This window comes from Puma concolor, chromosome D3 (assembly GCF_028749965.1).
Source record: "Puma concolor isolate L17-30 chromosome D3, mPumCon1.1.hap2, whole genome shotgun sequence".
In the NCBI taxonomy this organism is placed as follows: domain Eukaryota; kingdom Metazoa; phylum Chordata; class Mammalia; order Carnivora; family Felidae; genus Puma; species Puma concolor.
Genome location: NC_141678.1, coordinates 67,986,707 through 68,011,819, shown reverse-complemented (window position 1 = coordinate 68,011,819; position 25,113 = coordinate 67,986,707). Strand labels below are relative to the sequence as shown.

Here is a 25,113-nt window from a genome sequence, read left to right as displayed (position 1 = left end):
CAAGAGAAAAAAGCTATTACTGCCACCATGCTTTCATTATGCAAATGATATTAAGATAGGCTGTGTGGATCGCCCCTGGCTATGCTATAATCTCCATGCAGTGATTATAATGTGTCAAACTTAGTCATTTTGATTATGACATGTTAATTACATGCCATCCTCATGTAGACATGAATATTATTCCCCGTCAGACAAAACACAAATTGGGGCCATTGTTAGTTGGTTAGTTGTGTGTATGTGTTTTAACTTTTTTTTTTTTTTTTATTAAATGGATTAAAAGATTTAAAAGATATGTAATATTGCAAACTAATTAAATACCGGCCCGCGCCTCTGTGCTCCGCTGGGTGGGGAGGGGGGCCGCGGCTCACTTGGACTGCTTGGGTTGCATTTTTGTGCTCTGGGCGCCGTTGGCAAAACGGGGGGTTTCCTGGGAAACAAAAAGCCTGAGTTGTTGGGAAAGGGGGTGGGAGGGAGCGGGTAGAGGTTGGTAGGGAGGGATGTCAGGGAGCATTTGAAAACTCCAGGCCCCATGCGGATTGGGAGAGAGCGGAGAATAGCAATTAGAAGCCTGGTAGGGATGGCTGAGCCAGAAGGGCCCTTACAGACCTGCAAGGCCACTTCTTCTTTCACAGATGAGGAGATTCAGGACTGAGACAGGTCAAGGAACTCGTGCAAGGTCACCAGGCCAGGCTGAGAAAGAGATGGGACACAGCCCTGCCCTGTGCCTCGTGACTTGGGACCGCCATTTCCCTGTGGCAGCGGAAGGGCTGGTCTGGCCTTAACGGGAACCATCACATCTCCTCCAAGTGACCGCATGCAGTCATGGGTCAGAATCAAGTTCAAGCTTCCCATCTGGGCACCCACGGTCCCCCATGGTTGGGCTTCATTCTACCTGTTTTTCTGGCTAGTCTTGTCTACCATAATTCCTTTACTTCTATGCAAATGGTTTCCACCTCGTTTTCCTCCAAACATACCTTGAATCTTCATTCCTTTGGGCTTACACAAAATCTGAAATAATAAGGGCTGGTATCTATTTAGTATATTTTTATTGGTATCTACTTAGTATGTTCCAGGCACCATTCCAAACATAATGGTTATTTGTATGAATTCACAAGTATCAAGTATGTTTTATTAGTGTTCCCATAAAACCGATAAGGAAACTGAGGTATAGACACAACTCAACCCAGGGCAACCTGCCTCTAGAGCCCACTCTTTAGACTTCTAGAACATGCTGCCTCTCTGAATTAATGTCATGTTTCCTTTCTTCTTTAAATTGCATTTGTCTTTAATTTAAGAAGCCCATGTCATGTCGCTTCTTCCCCAGGAAGCTTTCTTTGCTGTAGGACATGGTATTATTATTCAAGAATAAGTTCTGTATGTCCCCGTTCCATTGACAGTGGGCTTGGCCATGTTGCTTGTTTTGGTCATAAGATGGAATGACACTCAATGTGGGACTCGCTCAATGAAATGTGAATAGAAATGACAAGTAACGCACACCCAAGCAGAAGCATTACCAGCCAGTTCTCTCTTTTCTGGCCACCGTGACAAATAGAAATGTCTTAGGGAGGGACTGTTGCCTCAGCCTGGGTTCTAAAATGAAGAGAACAATGCAGCTGATCTACACAGAGCAAGTTAAAATAAATCAGATGCAAACCATTGCTATTGTGAGCCACAGATAGTTCCGGACATTTGTTATCCCAGTGTAACTTAGCCTATTCTGACTGATACACCTGCTTATGCATCCCCAAGGAATCTGTCCCCACCCCCGGCCTCCTCACCCTGCACTTACTCTCTGTACCTCCTGGCATGTCCGGACTGAATGGTTAGCTAACTTGTCACACTTCTCTTTCCTTAACAGGACCGTCAATGCCTTGAGGGCAAGCCATGTGTCTTAACACTCGTCTGCTTCCCCTACACCCTTAACACACACCTAGAACAGTCTAGGCACATAGTAGTTTCTTAGCACATGAATACCTATTGAGTTTTTGATCAGTAAAATGATTTTACTGAGATCCCATGTGGCCAGGCCAGGGGCTCTGGTGACATCATTTCCATCTCTCCTCACCCTTCTTAACATCCTGTCTGCTCTCAAAGCCACGATTTGTGTGCTGGGGACCTGGGAGAAGTCTTGCATCAGAGTGGGTCCTCTCAGGGCTGGGAGAAGGGATATCAAAGGTTGAAGAGTCAGCCTTGGTGAGAGGAGACTGTGGGAAAAATAATAATAAAAATAAAATAATAAAGATCAAAGAGTCCAACAAGCAAGCCCATTCTCAAGTTCTTTCACTGTGTCTCCATGATGCACCATTCAGGTCTACATCCAGCCTTAACATCTTGGGTCCCAATTGCTTCATCCTTACATGTCAGTGGGCTGGACCAGGTGGTCTCTCCAGGATCCTCCCAGCTCTATGGCTATAAGCCCGGGCTCACTGTTGATAGTGGTAGAGGAATTAGTGAAGGGAGAGGACCATGGATCTGATCTCTCTGCATCTCCGTTGAGGTCTCTGGGCTGAGGAGAGGAGATCCCGTGAGGATTGACTAAACAAGAGTGGCAATCAGAGTAGGGTAGGTTAGCATCAAGGTCAACAGCCAGAATCGGGTAGGTCAGTATTAAGGTCAAGAATCAGGGCAAGAGGCTCATCCGAGATCAGAACATCCAGCATCAGAGGAGGTCTTGCTCTGACGGTGGTCTCAGATGTCCATCCTGGGTCCACCCATTGGCCCCTTTCCCTCCCAGGCTAATGCCTTCGTACTCATCCAGGCTTTCTTGATGGAGGTGGGGTTGGGGGACAACAGAGACCTATCAGCCATCAGCATCGGAGTCTGAGGCTGCAAATTTCACCAGTGGGCGTTGGAGGTGAGCTCATCTCCATAAGAGCCCCTCGGAAGTCACCAGGGGTTGTACAAATGGAAGGGATTATCACTGAAATATAATTTCAACAAAGGTGGCACAATGCTCTGTTCCGCTGTGATGAAATGTGTCATTAAATATAGAAATAGATCAAACACCTTCCCACTGAGATCCTCTGGTACCAAGTATCTAGGTGAAAAGCTGAGTATCTGTGAGAGCTCACAAAATATGAAGGAGATGGGAGGAAAAAAAAAATCCCTCACTAGGGAGATATACTTAACTAGACTTATAAATAGCCTGATCACAGCTCGTTTGATTAATTTGGGGAAAAGGAGTAAAAGTGTTTTGCCAATTCATCAGATTTCATGCTTTCAAAGCAGTTGCTAATGTAAATATTAGCATCCAAAATGAACAAATTGTCTTTGGTAATTAAATGCCCTAATTTACAGGTTCTATTACCAGAGAGCAGAGATAATTTTCCCCTTAAATTAACTCTTCTCCCTTTCTCCCTTCTCCTCTCTTAACTTGATATTCTACATCAGTGGGTGTGTTTGTAGACAGAGTGGGAGGAACGCTGGGTAAGCTCTCTCATGCTCTGAGCGCAGAGGCTGAGTTAGTTCCTAGAGACAGAGCTCAGATAGAGTAAAGTGGGTTAATCTCTAGAGAGTTTAACTTCCGTTGGATGTCGCAGGGTGAACACAGTCCTGAAAAATGGCTGTTTGGAGGCCCCTGGCCTTGGCCTATGGTTATGGGGTCAGGAGTTCTCCCACTGACTGTGAGATCTGCCTTCTTGTGTTGCCTCTTCCTAGACAGGGACATTTCCCTTGGAAACCTTCAGCGAGGAGAGGGGAACATTGACCTGGCCCCCAAGGCTGGCACCAACTGCTAGGTCATCATGTTTGGTCTTTGCAATACCTTCCCTTTCAGAATTTCTCCCATCTCACAAAACTCCCCTAAGGAGCCCAAGACTGTGCCCCACTGCTCCGTGGTGGCTCTACGTGTCCTATTTTGTCTTCCCAAGCTGGGACTAGGGGGAGGTGAGTCAGGCACGTAGGGTGCAGAATTTAAGAAAAGTGCAGGGTCGGGGCGCCTGGGTGGCGCAGTCGGTTGAGCGTCCGACTTCAGCCAGGTCACGATCTCGCGGTCCGTGAGCTCGAGCCCCGCGTCAGGCTCTGGGCTGATGGCTCAGAGCCTGGAGCCTGTTTCCGATTCTGTGTCTCCCTCTCTCTCTGCCCCTCCCCCGTTCATGCTCTGTCTCTCTCTGTCCGAAAAATAAATAAATGTTGAAAAAAAAAAAATTAAAAAAAAAAAAAAAAGAAAAGTGCAGGGTCAGCATTTGTGGGACCCGCAGAGTGAGCTTCTCCCTAAATCTGTACCTTGGACACCTCACTAATCTTGCCCTAGTCCTGGCCCTGCCACGGCTCGAAGGGAGGTTGGCAGAGGCATCAGTGCCCCCCCCCCCCACTCCTCACTGGTTATTCCACTAACATAGACCTGGGCTTGTGGACCTTACAGGTGGGAGGAACCACAGAGCAACCTTGGTCCAACCCCTGAGCTTTGGGGATGAGGCAGCGAGGGCCCAGTGATGTCCAGAGTCTTGCTTAATTTCGTACACCTGGGTAGGGGTGGCAGATAGAGCCCGTGCTGTGGGCTTCCTCCATCAGGAGGCCCGCCAGCTTCCTTTGTGAAGCTGAAACTCTGTCCTGTGAGCCAGACATAGAGGAAGCATCTCTACATGTTGGATGCGGCCGACTCTTGTTCAGCAAGGCTCACTTCCCTCTGAGAAGCCTTCGCTCTCATCACTGCCGTCACCTCCTTGCCTGCCCGTTAGGCACCCCCCTTGAAGAGGTCATCTTCAACCCCTGCCTTCTGAGATGTCCTGAGCGCATGCCTAGATTTCCGTGGTTTTACACCCAGAAGGGAGAGAAATCTAGAAATCGCCTTTGGAGCTCGCTTTCTGCATTAGAAATGGTGAATCAGCATTTGGCATTTTTTCCAACCTCTTGGTTATGTGCCTTTCTGAATCTTAGAGTCTTGGAAAGTTAAAACCTACAGTTCTGAGACTCCCTCGCAGCTGGGGTTCTGTTTGAGAATTCAGTTCATTCCGCTTGATATACCTCCATGACATTTGGAAGCCAGGGCAATTTCCCTGAGGGTGTCGCGAGCGCTGCAAGAAAGCATGGTGTGGACACCTGGGGTTTCTGCAGGAGCCTTTTGGGTATGAGCACTAGCTCTGCGGGTGTTGACAGACAGCTGTGGTGTGAGAGCAGCCATGGCCTCGTCACCCCTGGATCGCACTAAGGACGCTGCGCTCTCAAATTCAATAGATCCACCGTGGGCTCCCAATTCCCACCTTCCACGGGCTGGTCAGTTTGGCATTGATTGCGCATGCTCAGGGCGTTAATTCTGGAGAGCCAGGCTCTAGCTTCTTCTTTCAGCTCTTCCACTAATTTTGCGAACAGCGATTTCTCAGGGTAAATCATTTTCGGCTTAATATAAGCGGAATGACTTCCTTTCCTGCGTGAACTCTGGCTGATCCTTTGGCTGACTTGGCTAAAGCCTGCTTTCTGGCGTCAGGCCACCGTCTCCCAAATGTTTGTCATTTTCAGAGGACTGCTTCCCCCCACTGTAGGGTGTTTACTCTTCAATCTTAACAGCTTGCACATGTCAGGACCCACACATTTGACCCAACATAACAGCAGGAGATGGCACTGGGTGGGGGTGGGATCTGCATTACAATTGCTCCTTTCGTATGTGGTTTCTGTCCCTTGTTGCCCCAATCAATTAGAATTGCTCAGAGATGTACACACAAAGTTGAAGTCCCAGCGGGCACCATATGCCAGGACATGAAAGATCCTCTAGAACCCAGGGGCTTCTCTGTCCAGAGAACTAATGTCCTAAAGCACCAAGCCCAAAGCTACTAAATGGGTGGTGCTCCTATGAGCCTTAATGGATTGGTTCCCATAAATGGAGCCATTGAAGAGTAAAGACACCAGCTTTGACAAGCTCCCTGGAAAGCCCATGTCCTGGGCAGAGTTTCCAGATGGAGGAGGGCAGTTGAGGTCTGAGGGCATTATCACCCGGGGAAATGACAGGGCAGAAAAGACCCACAGTGACCATCCAATTATGCCTAATCACATATCCATATATTGGGGTTCTGATTCAGACTTTGATATATTTTCATACTGAATTACTTACACATTGCTGTGTAAGACCATAGCCCCCCAAAACTTGAGTGGCTTAACATAATAAGCATTTATTACAGCACACAGCTTCTGAGGGTCAGGAATCTAAAAGCAATTTAGCTGGATGGTTGTAGCTCAGGGTCTCTCATAAGGTTGCTGTCAGGATGTCTGACCTCCTGGTCCATTGGAGAGCATCTTGGAGATGGGCCACCACACGTACTTTATTATTATTATTATTATTATTATTATTATTATTTTGCCAAGGTGATGTTGTCATGCATGCTTTATTCAAAGCAAATTTTAGTGGGCAACACTCTTTACCCAGAATTCAAGTTTTCTGACCCTTAATCTAACAGTGTGGGCTAACAGATCCAAATGTAGAATTTGGACTTTGATGTCTAAAAAAATTAGAAGTATTTCCATGTCTTAAGTATTGCAATATGGATATTTTAATTGCTTTGGTGTTAGGAGGAAGAATTTTTTTCCTAAATCTGAAATAATATTTTAAGTACATTCTTGAGCCTAGGGAGTGAACTGCTTACTTCTTGCTTGATCATGGTGGATGTTGACTGGGACCCTCTCTTGCCTTGTGCACTTGGGTGCACCTGCTCCTCAGATCAGCTCTGTCCTCTCATTTAGTTTTTCCAGGAGACAAAGCACAAGCCACCAGCCCATTAAGATAACTTTGGAACCACTTAAGATGGGCTATTTCAAAAGGTACCAAATTCCCTGATCTTATAACTGAACCATTTAACTAGATCATCCTGTAAAGAGAAAGTGCGTTAAAAATACCAGTTAATTACTTTTTTTTTAATTCCCAAGGCACAAATAAGTCCTAGTTAACTGTCTTTGCACATTTATATATTTAGACATCAGGATATGACTATATAGCAGTCAAAGAGCCAGCAGGCGCTTAGGTAGAGGACAACCGATTCTAAGTAATGGCCTGGCTGCCACTTGCTGTTGGTAGGTTATATTGAAAGACCCTGGGAAGAAAACCCTAGAAACCAAGGCCTTGTTAGCAATTCTTTTCTGGAGAACACACATGCACCTTCATTAGAAGTGTCAACATTAAGAAATATTAACACCTTGATGTGCCGGGTGAATAGAATCCAAAGGCAGGTTCAATGGACTTGTCAGAAGCAATTAGCATTAAAGAAATCCCAAGGATTAAAAATTTAATAAAATACAATTTGAGGGTGACAAAATGATCATCTTTTTCTCCCTCTCTGCGTTTGGACTTTAGAGCCGTCCATATGACAAAGGCCTTGTATGGGGAGGGCCTCTTAAAATCCATTCATATCACATCAGATACATCACATAGAAATGGTTCTTATGGACTAGTCCATAACCTATTTTATTTCTGGAGGGACATTTCATGTGTCTGGAAATCCAACTACCAAGTGGTCCTAAATGTCTGGAACCAAATATATAGTGGATTAATGAAGGAATAAATGGTAAGCCCCAGCCAAAGTAAATTTCACCTACTGATGCATAGAAATTCAAGCCCTTTATCAATAGGAGAGGCTGTTAAGCTCTATCTCAGAGCCCTGGTACCCTTAATTTTTGCATCAGTGAATGAAGATCAGTTATCTGGCTCCTGGGTAATCAATATATCAGGATCGGTGAACTAAGAAGAGAAGTTGCTCCCAGAGGTAGGCAGTGACCCTAGTAAAATATGACAGGTGAAGCCCCCCAAAGAGGGAAAAGACAGGACACTGACAGAAAGCAGCCAAAAACTCAAAGATATACTCAGGGTTATAAAGGCAGGAGACAAACCCTAAGTACCCTCTTAGCTTTGGGGGGAATTCGTGCGTTATGGCTCAGTCCAAATTCATTTATTTATTCCTACACTTACAGAACATTTACGTTCCAAACAGCTGCCCAAAATGAAGAAACTGGTCACTATATTGGGTAAAATCGAAAGTCTTCTAGCCCTACTATTCTGTAATTATTTATTGGGCATTCCGTGAAAAGCCCATACTGGCCATTCTACGTTCTCTGAATCTATTTCCAGGTGCCACTAAATAAAAACCCTTACTTGCATTCGGCTCATTCAGTAAAGAAGGCAGGAGAGCCTAAACTGCTTTAGAAAGATTTTCATCTTGCTGGGTATAATTTGTAAGTGTTGGTTCTTGTCTGGGAGCACAACCCAGTAGAGTGGCACCTTTCCAGGGAGGCAAGAAACAAGACATTAACATATACGTCTGTGAAGGGTGTGAAGGAATAAAGGCTGGGTAATATAGTTTCTATCTTGGGATTAGAGGACAGGTACATGTTGGGGGCGTCAGAGCCTCCTGAGAAGCCAGGTGAGAACATCCCAGAACTGCAATCCTCCCAAAGTCAAGGCCTTAGCCATAGTGTTGGTGGAATCAAGAAAGTGGCAGCCTGTGAGTATGGAACCACCAATAGGGGAACCCTCCTTCAATGTCAGGGTGACTCAGGACCACTGCTACACCAGGCAACATAATTTGACCTGCAGAGCTTTGAATCAGTATAAACCAGGGGGTGATGGTATTCTCTTGAAGTGTCGAGATTATTGAATGCACTTTGGGTTTATGAAAGATTTGTTTATGCCTTCCTGGGTCCTCAACAAACGCCAGCCTTCTCCCAGAGTTATAAGTTTTCTAAATTGGAAGAGACTTCAGTGAACTTACTTGTTCAAAAATGATCTGGGCCCCCTAGGTGTGCTCCTTGTTCAGAGTACCTCCATGGGCACACGTGGGTACAGCTTCATTGCCCTCTGCCCGTTAGAGGAGACTACAAGCTGCACGAAGTGATGAGACCAGGGTGGAGACAGTCTGGGACGCCATGGCCAATGGCAGCCATAACACACAACGTAAGGGGAAGCATCCCAACCAACTGAACCAGCCTTTGTTTTCTTCATTTCACAGAAAATGGAGAGTGCCAGTATGGGAGAACTAGGAAATTATTAGAGGACTATGTAGCCCACGTGGAGTATAGAAAACTATCTCCTTTTTTTTTTTTTTTTTTTTTTTTTTGCAGCTAAGGGCTGGACGGTTGATGAGGTTTGGGAATGTTTCCTAGTCATCTGTGAAGTTAGAGGCAGAGCCAGACTTGAGCCTTCCTCCCCTGCCCTGGGTCGTGCTGTTTCCTGCTGCCCCACAGTCTGAAACTGTCCATGGTTATTCTCTACACGGGGCAGGAAAGGGGGGTTTCATTTCCTGAGTGAGGGACCTATGACTTAGGCATTAATGACTTGTCTAGGGACACCCATGTGATGGTTATCTAATCTTTTAAAGAATCGTGTTCTAGTTTCAAAGGTGAAGTCAAGAGCTGGTTCTTTCCTTCCAGCTAAGTGAGACCTTACACAGAGAGCGTTGGCACACTAGACGGGAATAAAAGCAAGTTTTGGTGCTTTTCCCTAAAACCCTAATGCTCTTGCAGAGGAGAGCGAGAGAATGTCAGGATGGGGTTCAGATCTGGCTGGAGCCAGATGGACCTTCATAATCTACATATCCTTACAAATTAATTAAGTGGTAATCTAATGTATGTATGCTTGAATTTTCTCATCTGGAAAACAGGGTCAGTAACAGAACTCATTCCATAAAGGTGTCGAGAGGGTGAAATAAGTTAATACATACAAACGGCTTTAATACAGCGCTTGGCACAGAGTTAAGTGTTAGGTTGTCCAACTTGATATATTTACGTGACATTTGGAGGCCAGGGCAAGGCGTCACTTGGCCAAGAGGAGAGTTAAGAATTATAGCTTTTAGTTTTCTATGCAGGATACGGTCAGCTTTTCACTTTTCACTATCAGGCAGAAAAGGAGGTGCGGATTAGCAGCCCTCTATTTGCCACTTGAATTCAAATTCAATTCAAGACAACTGGCTTGAATTTGGCCAATGAATTGAGCCTTTGATGACATTGGACTTTGGTCCAGACCTGATTTGTTCATTTTAGCCACTCTGACTGGCGTGAGGTGGTATCTCAGTGTGGTTTTGATTTGTGTTTCCCTGACTGTTTCTATTTCTCCACCAATTTTCACTTCTCTGTACATCAACGTGACTATCTGTCAAATCTATACTTAGTTCAGTTTAGCAAACATTTGCTGCGAGATGTTGTGTGTTTGGACACATTGCCGTAAGACTTGGTGACTTGGACGAAGGACAGGAGCTGGAAAGACAGCCTTCTTAGCCTCCTCCTCATCCACTTCCCCTCCATCTATACTCCATCCTTTGTTCTTCTTTAGCAAAACTCTTCAGAAGTCTTCTCTTTACTTCTGCCTCCAATTTCTCCTTCCTTTCTCACTTGAACTTGCCCCATTTATTTTATTTATTTTTTTTGTTGACATTTATTTTTGGGGAGAGCACAAGTGGGGGAGGGACAGAGAGAGGCGGACAGAGGATCTGAAGCAGGCTCTGAGCTGACAAGCTGACAAGAATGAGCCGGACGTGGGGCTCGAACTCACGAACCGCGAGATCATGAACTGAGTCCAAGTCAGATGCTCAGCCCTCTGAGCCACCCAGGTGTCCTGAACTTGCCCTATTTAAGCTTTCGCCTCCTCCTCTCCACTGAGATGGTTCTTGTCATCCTATTCCAGATCTAATAGCCCATACTCAGTCCCAGTTTATTTAAACGCTCGGCAGCACGGAACACAGTCGATCACTCTTTCTCCCAAAACACTTGGCTTCCAGAGCACCCTACACTCCTGTTTGTCCTCCTGCTGGACTGGCTGCCGCTTCTCAGCTTGGAATTGGATCCTTCAGGGCTCAGTTCCCAGAGCTCTCCTTCTCTGTCTCCTCCTACTCCTTCGGTGGTCCCCTCCAGTCTCAAGTGTATGCTGAAGAACGATTGTGACTCTAGTCGGAACTACCCCCAGTTCAAGATTCACATATTCAACGACCTGCCAGACACCTCCACTTGGATGTTTAATAAGCATTTCAAACATCCCATTGTCCCACTGATCTCCTAATCCCCAAGCCTGCCGTTTTTGGTAACTGACACCTCCCTCCCAGTGGCTCGGGTCAAAAACCTCTCGATTTTTTTCTTCATTCTTCTCTTTCTTTCGTACCCCACATTCATCAGTGATTATGTTTACCTTTGCCTGAAAATTACTTCGAGAACACGAGCTCTTCTTCCCACCTCCACTGCCACCCCCAAGCCATTGCCATCCCTTGCTTAGAATATTGCAGTCGCCTCCTTTTCATCGGTCTCTACTTGCGTCCTTGTGCCTCTTTCATTAGCCCTTGACGTACAAGCCTATTAAAGTCAGATCATGTCACTCCTCGACTCCACCCTCTCCCCCATTATGACTTCCATGCCAGAGTCCAAGCCCAGGTCCTTATGGTGGTCAGCTGAATAATACTCCATGGTATGGACACACCACAGTTTGTTCGTTCACTTGTCTATTGATGGGTGCTTGGATTGTTTCCACCTTTTGGAACGAATGATGCCGCCATAAACATCGGCATGCCCGTATCTGTTGAAGTCCCCGTTTCCAATCCGTGCGGGTATATACCTGGGCATGGAATTGTTGGCTCATACGGTAATTCCATGCTTGACTTTTTGAGGAACTTCCAAACTGTTTTCCACGGCAGCTGCACCCTTGTGCACTCCCACCAACGGTGCACAAGCTTCCCGATTTCTTCACGTCCTTGCCAACACGTGTTATCTTTTGCTTTTTGGAGAGTAACTGCCTCTTGTTTTTCCTTGAGGGAGTCAACCGTCCTCCGGTCTTGGTGCCTTGCTCTTCCTGTTCCTTTTCCTTGGAACATTCTCCCACCAATATGCGTGGCTTGCTCCCCCATCTCCTTCAAGTCTTTGCTCAAAGGCCTTCACTATTAAAATTTCGCCTCCGTTACCAGAGTGCCCTAGCCACTTTCCCCTGCTGTAATGTTTTTTTCCAGGCCCGGAAAGTTACAACTTTCTAACTTACAGGATAATTTACTATTCCTATACTACCTGCCCTCCCCCACGTTTGTCACTGCTCTACCCCAGTGCCGAGAACAGTGCCTGATTCTTAAAGGAACTACTGCAAGAAATAACCGTGAAATTAATGAGTGATGTTAGAGCTGCGTCACCGTAAAGGGCGAGCTGGACTAAGCTAGGCGGAGAGGGAGAGGGGAAGGGAGAGGTTTTCTGTGTTGAGGGAACACATGGGTTGCTATGGATCGGGCCTGCTTAATGTCACGGATGAGGGTCCTCTTGAGGCAGAGACCCCATAGCTGCGGAACACATCACTGGATTTTCTCTGCTCACTGTCCTTTAACACCTGTTTCCCCTGCAAGCACCGCAATTTGCTTACAGGCTGACGAGCGACCACTAGAGTCTGCTGAGTTACAACGATGTGGATGTCAACAGCCCAGGATCCCCCAGCAGTCACGTGAGAGGAGAAAGTCTGCCACCTGTGCCTGGATATAGGCGTATACGATTGTCATCTCGACCCTACTGTTGTTACAGTTATTTCAGTACTAAGTGCAGGAACTTCGAGCTCGAGGCTCTTACATGGTGCTGCTGCCTCCTGCTGCTCCAGAGGGCTGGAAAGTCCCCTCCCCGTCTCGGTCAGCAATGGGATTTGTCCCGGACCACGGTGGTGCCTGCTCCGTGCCATCCCCGTGCTCTCTCGGGGAACCTAGAGCATCAGAGGAGATGCATGAAATCATGACAATTTGCATCACGGTTGGAGTAAATTGAGGGGTGCTGGCGACGAGTGCTGGGAAGTAGTCCTCCTTTCTCTGACACCCTTCGCTTCCAGCTCCGCCAGGCAGCAGCTGGCTCGGGGACTCGGTCAGACTTCAAGGCAAGTAGAAAAAGAGGAAGAAATGGAGGCGAGACAGATCTTTCTGGTCTGTTTTCTAAGTCCAAACCCTCCTGGAGGGGCTTTCTGGGCCCTAAAGGTGCTGTGTGGGCTTCTGTAGATGGAGAAGGAACATTTCCTATGGTGTCCCAAAGGCAGCCCTCTTCTTGGCCCCCAACTTGCCCCGGGCATCAGAGAACATGGATGGGAGCATAGAAGCAAATCTGAGTGAGTTATTTTGCAGCAACTCACAGCCACCCCTACTTCTGGCCTGACCCATTTTCTCCAACTACAATGTGGCTCTAACAATCCCTGCTCGGCTCTCCATCTTGCCTAGAGGCTACTAGAGTTCATTAGATTAAAAAAAAAAAATCTATAAACTACTTTGAGCACCTTGGAGGTAAGTGCTCTATAAGTACAATGTAATAATAATAATGCTACAATAATTACCTTGATTAATTTATGCATAAGACAAAAAAAGATTCTTAATTAAGAGACATTCCAACAGCGTGAACACAGGCCCCATATATTGGAAAGTAATACCACCAGCAGGGATTCTAACTCTGGGCCAGAATGACAAGGATAATGAGCCACTCACCCTCACTCTGAGCGTCCTCTGCATGTTTTGGGTTCTTGGTGACGACTATAGGCTCTGTGGCCAGCAGACTGGAAAGGCAGAAGATGAAAGAGGGGAGTTTGGGTGTTAAAATTACATAAGACACAAGCTAACTTAACCTCATCACACTGCAAGTAATTAAAAACCAAAGGTAAGCTAGTCAGTGGCATCAGTAAAATTCATGTTTTTCTTTAGACGTAGTCAAGATTTATGGATCGCCTATTGACTGGCCCTCCCTTCCCTAGATGGCAGCTGACATCTGTCCTGTGACACTCTCTCCTCTTCTAGTGTAACTTTCTGCAGTCTTCAAGGCCCTGTTGGGTGACAGAAGAATTGATTCTAGCTAAAGTGTTAATGGCTAACAACAGCAGTGTTTCCCCTGGGTACTTACTCTGCATTTGAACTGAAGTTTTCAATGTTTTTATTTGTAGAAACGACTAGACATTATGACCCTTGACTTAGGCTGCTGGGGATAAAAGCGTTAGAGCATGGAGTTCATGGCGTCCTTCGAATTATAGGGCCAAGCCATTTGGCACAGGAGGCCGTTCTACAGGTGGTGTTAGAGGCTGAGAGATAGAATGGGCGTACAGCTTTCTATCAGCAGACCACATTAGCCCATGGCTCATGCTTGCCCCTCGTGTTTTCACAGCAAGTCTGTGAAATGGATCTTGATTTCAGAACCAGATCTTGATTTCAGAATCAAATCCCCCCAAATATCTGCTCCAGGTCCTGTCTTTGATCTACTGACATCATTACCTTGTGCTCACTCTCAGCTGGGAACCGCACCACTGCATATGAATTATCCCGGCCAGCATGGAAGCTTATCATGAGACAAGCCCGCCCAGGTATGCCTGGTTTTCTGCAGTGCGGTGTCGTGGAAAGAGCCATCTACAAGTTGCATCTTTGTAACCTGATTTTTATCTGCACGACTCAGAGAAGACAGCTAAAGGAACCCTTTGGTAATAACCCTCGTGTTCTCATGCCTGTCCAGTCTGGAATAGTTACAAAAAATATATTGTGCTTTAACCTATACCCGCAGTTTTAGGCATAGTCATTCACACGTGCTGTCGAAATTCTCAGGTATGCAGCGAGGATGGAAAAGCACATGAATTAACACCTGGGTGTGCAAGAGCCAGGCACAGAGTCTGCTGGTGTGGAACATACGCCTGGCGGAGAAAGCACCATGGCCTGGGAACCAAGTCACCTGGACTCGTGTCCCACCTCTGACACTGACTGAGCCCTCTCTGGGCCTCTGCCAAATAAAAGGGCAGCACGATCAATTTCTAGGTCTTAGTTCCCATTCTGACATTATAGGACTCTATGCATATCATGTACCCCAAATGGCCCTCATCCACACAAGATGTATGACCCTGCCTGAGGCAGTTTGCACGGAACAGAAATCAGAACCGTAAGCCACAGAGCGGAAACTCCAATGGTAGGATTTCCAATGTTATCATTATGGGAAGAATGGGGACAATGTTGAGGACTGAGGGCGAGGTCTGCCAGGTCACAGGTGGTGCTTGATCTACACAAGGTCAAGGTGTTCAGTCTGGGCCCATGGGTACCAGCAAGCCCCCGGCACCCGGCTTGGGCTCCAGGTATAAACTTAGGGGGTCTGTGGGCTCACTGTGGGCTGACTATTTAGTTTTAATGCCCAAAACCAATTTTAAATAAAATAAAGGAACCCCCTAAATATTCTAGATGGGGCTTTCTTTTTTTTAGAGGGACATTTCAAGACTAGTTTCACACAGGTTTAGCCGAAAGGGAAATTAAACTCTACATTTAAATGGGAGATTACGCACAAAGGAATCCATTACTTTCAATATTTCTCAGCAGGAGGGCTCAGAGTTATTTAAATAAGTTTAGATATTAAACCTAAAGTAGCCATTAAAGCAATGTGGATTTGTTTGTCTGTTTTTTTTTCCCCCAGAAATCTTTTTTTCCAGCTGACTGAAAAAATCCATTGCTTAACCAATGGAGGATATTTTAATGCATTAAAAAAAATCCAGGGACTTTTTAATATAGCACTTCCTTCGAATTTTTAAGTAGCATCTTACGGTAAGTGTCATCCTTTGGACAGATTAACCAAAGCGCATTCCCTTCCCCGCCCCCACCCTGGGCAGAACAGCGCTAATATAAACACCGACATTAAACCATATTGGCTATGGAAGAGGCTTTGATTGTCATTGAGATTATTTTAAAAGTTATTTAGGCCCCCCTGTTCCATCTCTGCAAACCACTGAGAAAACGTTGCGCCGGGTTTCTCTTTGCGACATTTCTTTGGGGATTCATAAATATTGATTGTACCGTAAAAAAATTGATGGAATCTTGAAACAGACTGCAGTTGAGGCAGCTGGGGAATTTACTCAATTTTTCTCAATCGCTGCAGTCTATAAAAAGAGGAGATTTTGCAAATTGTTTCTCACCTTGTCTTTTTAGTATTTAATAGCTCTCAATTCTATAGCCTTCTGAACCATGCGCTGGGCATGTTTTCTATCAAAACAGAATCAGGCCTATTCAATGGGAATTAAAAGGTTGGAGCCGGTTATGAGTGGGTTAAACTCTGCCCTGTCCTCCACCTTCTCTCTTCCTCCCCTCCTGGCACCTTCTCTCAGTTTTCTGTGTCCTGCTGCTTTGGTCATAGCCCTGCACCTATCCCACAGATGCCCACATTGTGCCTTGGATTATCCCTTCTCCTCCTGTCCCAGGGCCATGATGGAAATGAAGTCAAAGAAGCGAATGTCAGAGGCTCGCTGTGGTCCTGCCTTTCACCACACTTGGTATCTATTAAACCACACTTCTAGCAAGATAACCCTGCTCTCTCTTTATACAGCAAAACTCTTCACCATCCTGGCATCCTGCCCTCCATCTGGCTCCAAACTACCTCTTTAATCTTATTCTCACCACTGTCCTTCTGGAACCCTAGTGTCTTTGGTCCCCTCGTTGTCTGTCCCTCAAAACAACTACTACAAGCTTATACTTTTCCATCATTCCTGGAATGTTCTCCTTACCTTCCTTCTGTGGCAGGCAGAATAATGTCATCCCGACCCACTGCCCCCATGTCTACATTCTAATTCCCAGAACCTGTGAATCTGTTAAGTTATGTGGTAAAGGGAAACTAAGGTTGCTAATCAGCTGACCTTAAGATAGAGGGATTATCCTGCATTATCCCTTGGGGCCCCGTGTAATCACACGGATCTTTAAAAGTGGCAGGGGGAATTGGAAGGAGGCATCCGAGAGACGGCAGCGTGAGAAAGAGCCCCAACATGGCTGGCTTTGGAGGATGGGGCCATGAGCCAAGGAAGGCAGGTGGCCTTTATAAGCTAGAAAGGACACCATAAAAGGCAAGGAAACAGAGTCTCCCATGGAACCTCTAGAAAGAACTGGTCCTGGAAACACCTTGATTTTACCCAGGGAGACCTGTGCTGAAATTCTGACCTGCAGAACTGAAAGATAATATATTCGTGCTGTTTGAAGCCACTAAGTTTGTGGTAATCACCCTTAACCACACCTGCCAAGTCCATTTAGCCACATAGGGTAATATTCACAGGTTCCGGGGACTAGGGTGATTCTAATCTTTGGGGGTGATTATCCAGCCTGCCACACTGGATAACAAGAGGTGGCTCTGCCAGCTCCTGGACGAGAACCTAAGGATAGGGAGGGGATAAGCCCAGTCAATTGACATTGAAATTATTGTTGGGTTCAATGTTGGGATTTTTCATAGGAGGCATAGGACATGGCATTGATCTCATTGATCTTGAATTAATCATCCATGGAAGCAAGTAGAAACCCCTTTTGTCTTAGCCATTGAATTATTTTTTCTCTTGTTACACTTTGCCATCTGAGGTCCAGTGACTTGTCCAAGATTCTACACGGCCGGTGAATTTATAAATCACACGTGGCACCTGAATCGGCCTGAGATGAACCCTCCTTGGAGGTATCTGCAGGCTCAGATGCTCTAAATGAGGGGAGCCAGTCCTTGATGACAATCCCCTCTCTACCCCACAAGACACAAAGCATGAAAACATCAAAGCATCATGTATCAAATGTATATTATGTGAGGAGCCCTGGGCTGGAGCCCCTGCCCTCAAGGAGCTTCCAGGCTGATAAGTAGTTGGGAGCTGTCCACGGAGGGTTTCAATACCAACCATACGATATTAAGTAGTCTGAAAGTGTTGAGGAGAGAGGGCATCCATGCGGGATGTGGATGGTCTCATGGTGGTGGTAGGGCTGGTAAGGGAAATAATGGGTAGCTAGAAAGGGGTGGAGTGGCTTGGAAGGATACCCCCGGCAGAAAGAGCAGAATAATAAGCAAAGAAGCAGAGTAGAAAATCTCATGCCTATGAGGGAAGCCATGAGAAGAAGTGCAGTCCAGGGATAAGAAGGTAGGGTTTCAGGTTTCTGGATTTTCCTTAATCGTGGCCGCCAAGACCTAGCTCAGGTGTGGTGGCCTGTTTACTTATTTATTTATTTATTTATTTATTTGAAGTTTATTTATTCATTTTGAGAGCGAGGGAAAGCAGGGAAGGGGCAGAGAAAGAGGGAGAAAGAGAGAGTCGACACAGGGCTCGAACTCAAGAACTGTGAGATCGTGACCTCAACGAAAATGAACGGTTGGACACTTAACCTACTGAGCCGCTCGGGCACGTGGGGGTTTATTTCTGAAACCAGCTCTTCTCCTAGGCCCCTGACACTCAGTCTCCAACTCGACTGAAATAGCTCTGTTACCTCTAAGGCATTCCTGGACTACACCCCCGTGAGCTCCGGGGAAAGCTGGCCAGGACAGAGGACAGATTCCAGACCCACCCTTATCTGGGCCGCGGCATCTGGCAGGATCCAGGAGGGCATCGTGACAGGGATGAAGGAGACGAGGCCTCACCCCATCTGTCCTGCAGAGCTGGTGCAGCAGGGAGTTTGGGTTATGAGTTGACCTGAGAGAGAAACAGACCATGAGATGGAGTCCCCCAGATTTCCCCCCAAAGCTCCGCTGGTTTCTGTGGTCCCCGCCAGTGGCCTTTCATTGATGCAAACCCCCGTCCCCGGACTCCCCTCGCTGCAAAATCAGCTCACCTCCAAATTTCCTTCCTATCCAGAAGCTCAGCCCCTCCGGAGTCCGCTTCTCCACAGACCTCCACCGCCTTCAGAGGAGAGTGATTTCCCTGCTTCTCTGGCCCGTCTACTTGGTCTTGGTGGGGATGCTGGCCTGCCTCAAGCTACCGTATCCCGCCAGGAAGCAGAAACCTCTCCATCTTCGCTTCTGAAGGATATATGCTTCGTAGGAATTTTCTGTTGGCAGCTGTTTTCTTCAGGCCCTTGGATACATTATCCCCTGTCTTCTGGCCTCCGAGATTTCTGTCGAGAAGTTGGCTCTAAGTCAGCTATGAGTCCTACTCCTGCTCTTCGAAGATAATCTTTCTCTTTTTTTTCTCTCGCTGCTTTAAAGCTTTCCTCTGCTCTCGTTCTCTAGTTGCAGTGAAGTTAATTTTGTCACCGTGTCCCAAATGGCCTCCGTGCCCTTCTCTGTATTCCCCATCCTCTTGTCTTTCCATGCTGTGTCCTGACCCGCCACCGGGCCGTCATGCCTCGCCTGGTTCACTGTCTCGTGGCCCCTCAGGTGGATGCCAGCTAGTTAATCCCCTGCGCCTCTCTTTCTGCCTCACGGCTTGCTCGCCTCTCTCCTGTTCCTCCACCCACTGGGCCTCGCGGGCATTGTCACACCAAATCTGACCATGTCGCTCCTGAGCTTAACATATCAAGTGATTTCCCATTTCTTATGGGCAGGTGACCCCCCCCCCCCCCCCCGCACCGGCTTCTCAACAGGAGACTTGGGCCTTTGCACATCTCCAGGCTGATTTCATGTTATTTTCTGCCCTTAACCTTGTGCTCTAAGAACCCTGATCGGTTTCAAATTCTCCCATGCCCCTGAACACACACACACACACACACACACACACACACACACCCCTCTCCAAATTGCTCCTCCACCTAATGCCTCTGTTACTGCTGCTCCTTCTATCCAGAAAGCTCTTCTGTCCCCTTTTGTCTAATGAAGCCACATTGAATCTTTGGGCCGTAGTCATTATCCTCATCTCTGCCTCTTCCCCAGACCCCCCCCACCTGCTGCTGCTCCCATAATACACTTTGCATATTGCTATCACTGCACTGACCACAAACAACCAAGTTCATCTTCCTCTCTAGATTGCAAGTTTCTTGAGCAACCGTGTCTTGTTAATCTTTAGATCCCTGGCGCCCAACACCTTGCCTGAGACAGAGAAGGTAACCCAGTGAATGTTGGAATGATTGACAAATTATTACATAAAATTTGTATGAAAATTCCCTAAGTTTTCACATCCTTGCATGAATCAATAATGTTAGCCCTATTCTAGGTGTGGAAGACTATAGACCAAGGTCCTCGTCTCCAACAGCACAGAAAATGAAGGTGAAGGTCCAAAGATCTCTGAAGCAGTAAATCTCTCTGACCCGACCTGCACTGACTGACTTCACTCTTCTCCCTCTTAACTCTTGCAATTGGTCCTTAACACATGATCTAGGCTTTGATAATCTGCTGCCTTCTACTCTCTAATGAGAATGCAGGTGGAAAAACCAATGGACTGAGTGTTCGCTATTACCTTTTCTATCCGTTCAGTTCAGCACTGTGGTCGTATGAATTGATGGTGTAGAAATTAGTCACTAGACAAGTCTGTTTGACTAAATATCACTGCCCAGATGGTGGTCTCCATGGGGCGGAGCCTGAGACGTTGCCACAACACCTCCCTGGGGAGGGACTCGGGTTGGGGATTGACAGGATGCAGCCAATGGGAAAAAGTGGTGTCCACAGCGATAGGCCAGCCTGCACCAGGACAGCCCAGCCGGAGGTGTGGAGGCTCGGATCTGGCTTGCACAGGAATTAAACAAGAGACGTGGTGGCCGCCATGTTGGCAAATGGCAGCCCCTAAATGCTTAGCCAGAGTGGGGCTGACGGGACCAAAGCAGGGCCCGAGGGCTAGACAAGCTGGGGTTTGGCCAGTTATCAGGACTGAGACTCAGGAGAACAAGCAGGGGTCCCAGTTACCGAAACTGGGGCCCAAAGTGGGACACAGCCTTAGGAAGAAGGTGTCATCCAGCATCAGAAGTCTTACAGGGACTGGCAGCCAAGCTAACCTGGACCAGGGGCATCTGGACTCCTTAGTCAATACATTTATCACTGAGGACAGCCCGGCTTGAGGTTGAGCGGGTGTGGCAGGAGAGGGAGGGGTTTTGCCAAGTGGCCCAGCTGGAAGATATGGCTGCGCTGGGCAGACACTGACCACAGCGGGCCAAAAGGGCAGCAGGTAGCGAAAGCTGATGAGGACCCAGGAAAGAAAGAGATGGGGCAAGGCCGGAAGCCCACAATACGAAGTCAAGATGGGATGAGGTGGGGCTGGGGAGAGGCTGGGAGGCTGGTGGTCAAGGTGGCACCGAGGGCCTTCAGCCAGATGCGTGGGTGGTGAGTCAGATTCTGGGCAGTCTCACTAGGTACTAAAGCCCACCGTAGGCTACACGTCCAAGGTGCCAGGAGGTAAACAGGGCATCAAGGGTCAAGGTGATGGTGATGTTCTGATATGAAGGGGACTGGGTAGGACAAGGTTAAGACCTGAGTCTGTGGTCAGGGTCCCAGGAAGTCCTGGAGGCAAAGGAGAAGAAAGCAAAGTCTATATTTAGGATTCAGGTGAGAAGGAGGTCATGAAGCTTATAAGATGCTCAAATCCAGGGGAGCCAAAGAACCCAAAAGGGCAGAGACCTGGCCCAGAGGGGCTTTCTAAGGTCTTCCTTCCAGCAATCTGGAGCAAATGGCGTCTGGATAGGCTGTGTTTGTCAGGTTCTCCAGAGAAACAGAACCAATGGTAAGACATGCATTATAAAAAATTAGCCCATGCAGGGGCGCCTGGGTGGCGCAGTCGGTTAAGCGACCGACTTCAGCCAGGTCACGATCTCGCGGTCCGTGAGTTCGAGCCCCGCGTCAGGCTCTGGGCTGATGGCTCAGAGCCTGGAGCCTGTTTCCGATTCTGTGTCTCCCTCTCTCTCTGCCCCTCCCCCGTTCATGCTCTGTCTCTCTCTGTCCCAAAAATAAATAAATGTTGAAAAAAAAAATTAAAAAAAAAAAAAATTAGCCCATGCAGTTGTGGAGGCAAGAAGTCCCACGATCAGTCATCGGCAAGCGGGAGACCCAGGAAAGCCAGAGCTGCTAGAGGCCTGAGAGCCAGAGAGCTAACGGTGTAGATTCCAGGCTCAGTCCCAAAGCCTGAGAAGCAGTACTGCTGAGAGCAGGAGATTCTTGTCTCAGCTCAGACAGAGCCAGAGGGAACCCTTTCTTCCTCCACTTTTTGTTCTATTCGGGCCTTCGGCGAGTTGGACGAGGCCCACCCACATCGGGGAGGGCCGTCTGCTTTACTCATTCTGCAGATTCACACGCTGATCTCTTCTGGGAACACTTTCACAGACACACCCGGAATAATGCTTAGGCAGATGCGTGGGTGACCATGGCCCAGTCAAGTTGACACGTAAAATTAACCATCAACCAACCACCTGGGCGAGCGGCACGGATCCTGCCTCCCCACCTGCGGCTCGGGGATGCCCAGTGCAGTCTCCTCGCAGATCTATGGCTGACGTTGACTCCACTCTGGCCGGTCAGGCAGCCCCACGCCACTCCACAGCCCAGGGCTCGGGACATCAAATGCTTTCAGGTAGGATCTTCTGGTGATGAAACCTAAGCGTGGTTTCTTGCTTTTATCTTCATTGGAGCCATCTTGTGCAGCTGACCGATTTGCTGATTCCTGGCCTCCGCTTGGAAAGCTTCCAGCTCATTTTCATGCTACGCCGCGCAGTTCTGCCTCCTTAATGTAGTTTTAAACTTGTATTCAATAAACAATGGGTATAAAATCAAATTAATTATCGGACACTCCATGCTGTTTAATTTGAAGGCTCCCGTTTTGCCAGTATTTCTTCTGAGGACAACTAGGCGTGGAGTGCCAGGCATCTGGGATGGCCCTTCTTGAGCGCCCCTGGGGAGGAGGAAGAGGAGGGAAAGGAGGAGAATGCGAAACCTCCTGGGAGAAGTGCTGGTGGAAAGGGCCACACCTTTTACTACCAGGATATGCCTTTGGCCCAGTTAGTTGGCTTCTCCCGACCGTCTGGGTAGCAATGCCTGTGAGGGGTGATGCGTTTGCTCGGGCGGTGAGTGGGGCCATGCCCACCCTCCCCATGGCCCTGGGTCCCCACAGTCTGGCTGGGCTTGCCTTGCGCGAGGAGCTCCAGCGCGACCACGTGGCCTCCTCACCTCCTCGTTACCCCGGGCACGTGTCAAACACCAGCCTAGTGCCCTCTGACTTCTGGGGGCCCCGCCCACTCTCCAAGTGCTTCCTGGAAGCCCCTCTCCCTAGACTTGAGGTCAAGGGGAGGCACACCTTCCTCTCCCACGAGACGCAGGCCTCCCAGCACACCCACAGTTCACACTCTCCCCAAACACCCTTTCGCCGCTTCGACTTCAGCCTTCTTATACCCCTGATGTGTGCGAGGCTACGTACTTCACAGGTGGTCCATACCTCACTTTTAAAGATGGGGGCATCGCTCCTATTCGATTGGTTTGGCTTTCGGACGCACTAAAAGGAACCTGCGCTGGGGTGTGAAAGTATAAGATGTAAAGGATGAGCCTAAAACACCTGCTTGTGCCAGAAGGTAAAGAAAGGCTCTCGGAACAGAGGGGACATCGGGAGACCCAGGGGCCGGCTTGAAGGCTCCCAGGGGCCACATCTGGGACAATGTGAGCACCACAATGATTAGTGAGGGTAGAATTATAACCCATGGAAGAAAAACAGAATTCTTGGGTCCATGCTTATACTAAGAAAGGAAATGGTTATAAAAATCAGAAGTGTGTCTGTAGCATTTTAACCCCCTGCACCGTTGCGCACCCACCCACCCCCAACCCAGGAGCTTTCACTGACAGGAACTCTCTCGCTTCCATTCTTCCCATTGTCAGCTGAAGAAACTGAAACCTGGGAAGACGTGGTCACTTCCCCAAGACTGCTTAGTGACCGGTCGGTGACAAATCCAGGACTAGACCCCAGGTCTTTTGACCTTGGTCCTCTCCCAGGCAGGGGGTGCAACTCATGACCACGAATGACCTTCAGCCCCCACTGCTCCAGGCATGCCTCTGTCCTGGGCCTGGCCAGCGCTTTAGCCTCCTGGGTACAATGTCCTTGGAGCAAACCTCATAGGACCCCACCGCTCTCCCATCTCCTGGCCCCCACGCCAAAAACTTATTAAGCAGCCGCCTGTCACCTCCACCTTAATAAATAAGAATCTCTTTTCAGCTCCTTTGTCTTCCTCACCTCGGGGCCCACCTCCTGTAACCACACTGTCAATTACACCTCATGTCTAGCAAGGCCAGAGCTAATGAAAAGCAATAGAGAATTCACTGCCTTTTAATGAGGGAAACATGGCTTTTTACAGGGAACAATTTATTGGGCCAATTCCCCCCGTCCATCACCCAGGGGAGTTGCTGCCTTTTTGTACCCTGTGTTTGTTACTGTGTCAGGCACTGTGTAAAATTGCCAGCCAAGCATCGAGGTGAAGGCTCTGACTCAATTTACGGGGTGACATCTCCAATCTCCCTCCTTGGATCGGTAAGTGATCCTGGCAATGATATGCATAGAAATTAATTACTCCACCCCTTCTGCTCCCTGGCAGCCAGGACTGGGGCAGCCAGGTCTCCTCCCTGGCAGCCGGAACAGCTGGGCCGACAGGCCACTGACCTACATCATCTCTACTTGCTTGTCCTGGCGGGAGTCCGTAGGGGAGACAGAGGACCACACTGCCAGAAAGACCAGAGAAACACAGGGAGGAGGGCGTCTTGGTCTGCTTAAGCCCCGTTGAAGGTCAAAAGCAAGTACCAGGTCCATCACCATTTCCAAGATGGAGAGGGAGGCAGGAGATAACAGGAAGAACTCCCCAGGCTGAGATTCAGGAGGTGCATCATGCTGCCACTGATTTCCTCTGTGGACTTTGGGCTTGACACTTCATCCCTAAAGTAAAATGCTTCAATCAGAGCAATTGCTCTGATGCTCTGCCAGAGCCTCCCTCCCCGTCCTCCTCCCCACCTGTCTCTGGATAACATAGTAAGCTGCTCCCAATCATTGTGTTTTAGACTCGACTGAGCTGCACGACCTTGGGCAAGTCCCTTTCCTTCCCCGCACTTTGTAGAGTCATATGTTCATGATCTACCGACTCCCAAAGATGGCTTTGGGAGTCAAATGAGAGAAAGTTGCTTTAAGACATAAGATCGTATCATTTCAGTTCCAGACCTAGCTTTAGCTTGGAGGAATTAGGAAAAATGACCATTGGGAGGCACACCAAGGGTTCCTGAGTTAAAGTATCTCCCATGTTTCTTGTGATATCTTAAACTCTGCCATCAAGGATTCATCTCTTGGTGACTTCAGCTTTAACTTTCTAATGATAAGTTAGTTTTTATTAGGTGCTCACTCACTCCGTCCCAAGTACCATATTTCGATCGCCGTAACCCTTACGTAGATCATCACAACACATTTGCAAAGTAAATATTGTGGCCATTTTATGAAATTGGGGCTCTGCGTGTTAAAAGAACTGACCCAGACCACTCTGTAAATGATGAGGACAGAAGACTTTTTAAGATAGACTTTACTGAGGTGTA

General features: G+C 47.8%; 1 long non-coding RNA gene across 1 annotated transcript in view; it reads left to right on the top strand.

Moving 5' to 3' along the window:
• Nucleotides 1-15,824, top strand: part of LOC147575606 (uncharacterized) — a 43,531-nt gene extending 27,707 nt beyond the window's left edge. The window contains exons 2-3 of the long non-coding RNA XR_015242551.1: nt 12,285-14,368; nt 14,490-15,824. This is a non-coding gene — a long non-coding RNA (uncharacterized LOC147575606). The remainder of the gene's footprint in view (nt 1-12,284; nt 14,369-14,489) is intronic.
• Nucleotides 15,825-25,113: the final 9,289 nt, after the last annotated feature.